Genomic DNA, 7,228 nt, shown 5'->3' on the forward strand with positions numbered 1-7,228 from the left:
GGAAGGCTGGAGTTTGGGACCGAGAGGCCAAGGGATGGCAGAGCTGCAGGTTCCGACGGGGCTGTCCCCGGCCCAGCAAGGGCAGCTGGGATCCTCTGCCACCCTCCTCCCGAGCCTCCCCGCCGCGAAACCACGGCTCACGCGCTCCCTATGAAGAGGCTCTTTGGCAAGGGCGTGGGGCAGAGAAAACCAGGGCAGAAAAATGGAGACATAATTAAAAATTAGGAGCTGGACTTCAGAAAAGAAGATTAAGGTATTAGGCAAAAGCCACAGCGACTACGCGACAGCGCTTAATTTTCTTCCCCGGGGCAGACTGAACGCCTGACTTCTGGCCATTTGACGATGTTTTTGAGATTGCCGTGTGGGTCGGTACAAAGCGTCTGCCTGCTTTCCCCTCTTCAGCCTCGTATTATCGTCTCACAGTAATTACATTTTCACAAAATGAGACAGAATAAATACGTGCTTTTTTTGCAAGCATCAATATTTCCATGGGGTTAAATTGGCAGTTCCCTTATTTTGAAGCAAGGACGTCAATGTTTCTAAGCCCGACTTGTCAGCCTTCCCCTTGGCCAGATAATAATAGACTTATTGATTGTTACTCAGGAAAACAGAGTAAAGGAACTTTGCCTTTCTATGGAAAGACAGAATTCGACCTGGTGGGTTGTGAGAGGAAGACTGTGCTTCCTCTCTTAGCTAATACATGTTAGGCATTAAGACCTATTCAATGATTTCAGGCCTCCACAGCAAGATGTTTATATTTCAATGTTCCGCTCTGTGCCAGTCCAGCTACTCTGTTTCACAGCAGGGTTCATGTTGAAACTGGTGTTAAAAATCAACCACGGTGCAGGCTGGACCGTCATTTGGAGCGTGCGACCTGTCCGTTCTGGCTCTGCCCTGGCCCAGGAACCAAGGGCTGGTGGGCGTCTTTGGGACCCGCTCCAGGCAAGGGGCTGGCTCAGCTCCATCACTCCGGAGAGGGTGAGGTCTGGGCTTGCAGATCCAGCCCCTCTTGGGACGGCGATCGCAGAGTGGGGGAGGCTGATTGCCCATGGGTGGGCTGAGCCGGTAGCTGAAGGGCACGGCGCTTCTCCGGGCTGGATGCTGCAGCTCTCAGTTGAGGATGGATTCAGCAGCCTCTCACCTCCCAGACAAACAGCTTGACCGCTGAGCGGCTGCTGGTGAGTCATCGGTCTTAGTAATTCCCTGCCAGTAGTTTTAAAGTGGTTTGAATTCTTTGTAATAAGGAACAACAAGAGAAACTCAGACTTCTGGTTTCTGGAGTTATTTCTTGATGTACTTTGAGTACCAGAGTGGGCTTTGCAGGGCGATACCGCAGGTCCACGTTTATCCCAAACAACTGCTGCACACATTTGTTTAGTACATCGGTTAAAAAGACATTTATTTCTAGCTGCCAGCCATGGAAACTCATCTGGCTCTCTAGAAGAAGCTGATGTGACTCATGTGCCATGACAAGCGCAGAGGCACCGGAGCTGCGTATTCCCTGCCTTCCGCCCTTCCCACCCAGCCCTGCCGGGGCTCTGCAGGCTGTGGTTAAGGACCACGCATGCAACCCCTTTGGCAAGGTGTGAACCACAACAGGGTCGGATCCACTCTCCACCAGCCCTGGAAGCTAGTGCTCAGTCACGGGGTCCGACGTGCACCGGGAAACGATGGGTTAATTCAAAGCTGTCACTTATGCATTGTCTTTTTCTCTTGAGCTGTGAAGATACCGAGGCTCCACAGTCAGATATCAGTGACATTAGCAGGCGGAGCTGGACGGTACGAAGCTGCCCACGGCAGAGGTGCTCGGGGGAGAGCTGAGGAGCCCCCAAAGCTCCTGGTGACCCCAACGTTTCTTGAAGTGCCAGCACTTTCTTTGCTGTTTCTGCTCAGCAGGTCAAGAGCAGAAAGGGGGGAAGAAACCTGTGCTGCTTTATCCTCTTGTCTTTGTGTCCCTGCTACTGAGATAAAAACTATTGCTTTGAGCTTTTCTGGGTGCTCATGTACAGGCATGTGTTTAAAGCAAGGAGATCACATCCTCTCTAAGATGTAATCAAGTCCTCTGCTAATGGGTTATTTTCTAAGATCTCTTAGAGGTTACTCACTACAAGCCAGATATAATGAGCACAGTATAGCTTTGTTTGGTTTAGTTTGTTTATGAAATTGGGAAGGATGGCAGGCTTTGTTCTTGCTAGAAAATTCCCTGAAGAATCATATAACTGTGAAGCGAGTCGCCCAGCAGCATAGAATCATGGAATCACAGAATGGTTTGGGTGGGAAGGGACCTTAAAGCCCACCCAGTGGCACCCCCTGCCCTGGGCAGGGACACCTCCCACCAGCCCAGGTTGCTCCAAGCCCCGTCCAACCTGGCCTTGAACCCCTCCAGGGATGGGGCATGCACCACGTCGGGTCGTGCATCATCCCCCAGCCTGAGGTCTCTGCTCACCTGGGGCTTCTCTGAGCCACCTGTGGGAATGGAAATGGTGCACCTGGAAGAGAAACCTGGTAGAGAAACCTCTTCCAGATGCTGGGTGCCCAGCAAATGTAGTGAAACTTCAAGATTAACGCAAATACCTTGCGAAGTGTTTAGAGGACCATGATAAAGCTATGGATTGGTTTAGCTAGGAGTTTAACAAATACTTTCCTTATAACATGTTCACAATAGAAATCCATAGAAGATTGTCCTAGAGCTAATGTCATGTTTGAAAACTGCAATTCCAGCTATTAAAGCCCCAGAGAACTCAGATGATGCCTGTGGAGGAGACCTGACTGCCAAGAGCTGGGTGCGCTGTGACTGCCCCTGGCAGTAACAAATAGAGGCAGGTGCTGCAGAGGGAGCGGGTTTCGGCAGGGAACGAGGGCTCTGGACCTCGCCAGAGACATCGTCACCCATTAAAAGTTTCAGGTCTGTGGAAGAAAGGAATTAAGCCTTTCACTTCTTGTTTTTCACAGATACGTGGTGGAATCAGAAAGAAGCAATGGCTGCTGACATGGGCAGTGTTAGCAAACAAAGTTAGAAACTTTTTCCTAATTTCAGGTTTAAATTGTCTGAGCACTTGAACATCACAGATTGCAAGCACTGGCTGCAGCCTGACAGGCGTTTTGATAACAGCGTCCTCCAGCACATATAGCATCATAAATGAAAGAGATACCTACCCCAAAATCCCACTTTCCTCTCTCTGGGCACGCGGCTGAGCTGGGCTCGGGGTGGGGGGTGCTGGGACTGGTGCCCCCAGCCAGGGGGAAACACCAGGGGCACCCGATGGCTTCAGTCTGCGTGTGCCACCAGAGACATCCCTGGTGTCACCATCCCTGTCACCATCCCCGTCACCGCTGCCGCGCTGGGGCTGCGCAGCACCACGCACCACGGTGGCTGCACCAACGTGCACCCAGGGGAGCTCAGAAACCCACCCGTTTCAGATGGTTTCTTACGGCAGAAATCTGCGAGTTGGCAACCAACGGCGTCAAAGGGCAAGAACAATTTTGGTCTGCACCTTCTGCCATTTCTCACTGGTTGAAGCCAATGCTCTTCACCAAATTAGCTACAAAGATTTCCAGGCGGATTTTCAGCCAGTGTGAATTGCTGCGACTTCTCTGAAGTCTGCGGAGGTTTGTGATCCTATGTCAACCGATAATTTGGCCCCTCGTCTTCAAAAAGGAGTCAAGGCTTATGTCCGTGACAGGGAAAAGTTATTAGGAAGTGAAAATTGCTTCCTTTACTTTTTCTGCTTCTCCTCCTGACAGTAAATAACAGTGCAGAAGAGCACTCATAGGGCTGTGAGAGCAGGAGCTGATAAAAGCAGAAAAAGAAATAGCCAAACACACAACTGCAAAGACAAAAGCAGGAGAGTGGATCAATATTTTACCTCCCGCTGCTCGGGCACGTGGCCCTGGGTGCCCATGCTCTGGGGGAGCTGCAGTGGTAGGACAGAGCTGGAGGAAGAAAAAAAACAGGAGAAAATACAGCTCCAGCTGGGACCCTCAGCATCATGAGATACGGAGGAGAGATGAGAACTTGCAGCAAAGCCCGGCAGCAACGCGGGGTATCCAAGTGACTGCTGAGGATGCTGCCCATGTAATGGCTGAAGGACCTGGACTCAGCTGGGCTCAATACCTCCCTCAGCTCACTTGATGGTGAATTACACGTAGACTGCTCAGGCTCTGCCCACAAGCCTCTAAGGTGTTGCTTTTAATCTATTTCGTTGGACTATTAGGATCTTCTGCTTGCCCAGACCATCAGAGGTGGTGCTGCGACAAGTGGATTCCCTTCTGCTGAAATTAGTTCACTGCTTCAGCCCCAAGACACGGACCAATTCCTGTGTTTGTGGGGAAAAAGCCCTTGATGAGCAGGCCTAAATTACAGGTGTCAAGTGGCGATGGCTGCTGGCTGTTTCCCAAAGCCAGCAGAGGGTGGCAACCCAGCCTCCCAGGAGTGCGGACCCAAACCTGGCTCCTAAACCCATGAAATGAGCAACGTGCTCCCGAAGGTGCCGAGATATTGTGTGGGAATTAGATAACACGATACGCCCCTACAAATGCGGGTGTCTAGCTTCGCATTCATTGAGGAGGGAGGTGAAAGAAATAGGCGTGACGTTAATGAAAGCACATCACAGAGAGGAGATGAGGCAGGAGGTTACGGGCAGGAAACACCAAGATTTAGAGTTCTCCGACCTTTTCTGTGTCCAGATGCACAAGTGCGTGTGTGTGTTTATTTCCCTACACAAGGGTTGTATGTGTCTGTGGAGGATTATACTCTGAAATTGTGTCTAAGAGGCTGAGGTGGCACTGGGGGCCAGAAGATCTCACCCCGGGTGGGAATCTCAGGTGTTAAATGTTAATCTCAGGTGTTAATCCAGTTAAACGCCAGAGCTCCCTGGTTTTGTTTATACAAGGCAGGGGCCAATCTCTCTGATTTCCCAGGGAAAAGGAGAAGCTCTGTCAGAGGGAGAGGTAAGTAAAAATGATGAACAGCTTCTGGATTTTGTGTAGTTGTGTTTGCTGGGGACAGGAAAGTGTCAGCACAAGATGGACACGGAGCTGTTGGAGCAGGGCCAGAGGAGGCCCCGGAGATGCTGGGAGGGCTGGAGCCCCTCTGCTGGGAGGACAGGCTGAGAGAGCTGGGGGGGTTCAGCCTGGAGAAGAGAAGGCTCCGGGGAGACCTTCCAGCCCCTGCCAGGCCCTAAAGGGGCTCCAGGAAAGCTGGGGAGGGACTCTGGAGCAGGGAGGGGAGCCATGGGACGAGGGGGAAGGGTTTTACACTGCAAGAGGGGAGACTGAGATGAGATGTGAGGCAGAAATTGTTGGCTGTGAGGGGGGTGAGCCCCTGGCCCAGGTTGCCCAGAGAAGCTGTGGCTGCCCCATCCCTGGAGGGGTTCAAGGCCAGGTTGGACGGGGCTTGGAGCAACCTGGGCTGGTGGGAGGTGTCCCTGCCCAGGGCAGGGGGTGCCACTGGGTGGGCTTCAAGGGCCCTTCCCACCCAAACCATGCTGTGATTCTGTGACAATCATGTCAGTGCCTTCAGATGTGTTGCTGAGGGACACGGGGTAGTGGTGGTTTGGGCAGTGTTGGGTTAATGGTTGGACTTGGTGATCTTGAAGGTCCCTTCCAATTGTGACGATTCTGTGCATAGCTGCCATGAAGAGCTCAGCAAGGGCAGGTCCTGCCGTCCTTCGACTCCCTAAGCAGAGGGTAAGACAAGAAACAACAAATCTGGTTTCTAAGTTGCAGAGCATACAGGCAGCACAGATAATATAACAGGGAGTGATTAAAAAAGCAATGCTTCTACCTAAAACCTACCATTTTCCTGGAAGCCAGCAAAAATCTCTCCAGGTGCGGCTGGTAGAGCCAAAATGGATTTTCTTTTCAGAAAAGATGAGGACAAATAGCAGGGCACAGGGCTGCCCAAACACCGAACCGGCCACCCCTGCCAGGCTCCGGACTTGGCTCCACGACGGGACTGTGAGCGCGGCTCTTCACAGCCCCCCGGCTGAGGGGGAGCCGGAGCCGGCCCTCATCGAAGGAGGAGGAAAGGCTCTCTTTGACATCAATGAGAATTAAATCGAATCCCTGGGAAGGATCCAAGATGAAAGTGAGTGAATAATTCACAACCGATAATTTATGCAGAAAATGTAGTTTCTTTTCCTACTCGAGGCTTGTCTGTAAAAAAAATGGAAAAGATTACTTCAGCTGTGTTTGTTGTTTGAATCTGTTCAATTAAGCTGAGTGAGGCTTTGAATCTCAGGTTTATTTTATGGATTGGTTGTATATAGTTTATACATCTGATACTTAATTTTCAGATGACCTCGCCTGCTTTGGTCAGGGACGAATTAGCTGAACTGTGTCGCGATGCTGTTTTTTGCGCCCTGATTGAAGGGAATAATACTTGCAGGGCTTGACCCAAATCTCTTTTTCATCTCTTGCTCTTGGATTAAGCCCATGATCGCGAAGAGGCTTGAAGAAATACTTGTCGTAGATGCTTAAGACGTTCAAGAAAAGGAAGAGACAAGAGGAACTGGGAAATTTTAGTAAACACTGAACATTTTCTGCACCATTTCAGAGTCATTTGGAGCATCTGAGGTTTCCTGAGGATGAGCCTTCTGCGACGGGTCCTGCCTTGCTGAAAAATGAGGCAGTGGGTCTGCCCGGTGAGCGGCGGGGGAGAGGGGCTGCAGAGGATGCCCAGCCCCACCTTCACTCAAACAGCCTTTCCTAGAGGGGAAAAAAACCAACAACAACCACCCCCACACATTTAAGTCAGCCTTGCACCTGTGCCACGGTCTTATTAAATTTGGGTAGGTTATAAGCAAAGGGTCTAATTCTGTTGAGGCAGCTCCGTGTCCTCAAACCAGGGCACAGGACACCCCAAAGGAACGATGAGTGAGTTTAAGCAGGCCACCAATAATTAGGCCTGTGAGACTTGAGAAGACTTTAAAGAAACTATAATTATTCTTTATAAATTTTAATAAATGATTTATTATTTTTTTTAAAAGAGAAAACTTACTTGTAATTAAAAAAAAAAATAATATTTGCGTATTTAGAGAGCAGGCGGGTTGCGTGAGGGCGGGGGGGGAAGGAAGCACGTCGATCGCCAGCGGTGACAGCTCGCCCCGAGCAGGGGACAATCGCTGCTGTAAAATGCTGGCAGCAGCTCGGTCCGTCCGGAGCGGGGAGCCAGCAATTGCAGACGGTTTTCATCTTCCCGTCCTGAAAGATCTGAGTTGCTGCCAGT

The 7,228-nt window shown here is 50.7% G+C and overlaps 1 long non-coding RNA gene across 1 annotated transcript; it reads left to right on the plus strand.

Moving 5' to 3' along the window:
• Positions 1-4,906: 4,906 nt before the first annotated feature.
• LOC141747405 (uncharacterized) lies at positions 4,907-6,880 on the plus strand. Its single transcript, XR_012588717.1, has 3 exons — positions 4,907-4,950; positions 5,867-6,088; positions 6,557-6,880. It is a non-coding gene; the product is annotated as an uncharacterized LOC141747405 (long non-coding RNA).
• Positions 6,881-7,228: the final 348 nt, after the last annotated feature.

This window comes from Larus michahellis, chromosome 8 (assembly GCF_964199755.1).
Source record: "Larus michahellis chromosome 8, bLarMic1.1, whole genome shotgun sequence".
NCBI classification, from domain to species: domain Eukaryota; kingdom Metazoa; phylum Chordata; class Aves; order Charadriiformes; family Laridae; genus Larus; species Larus michahellis.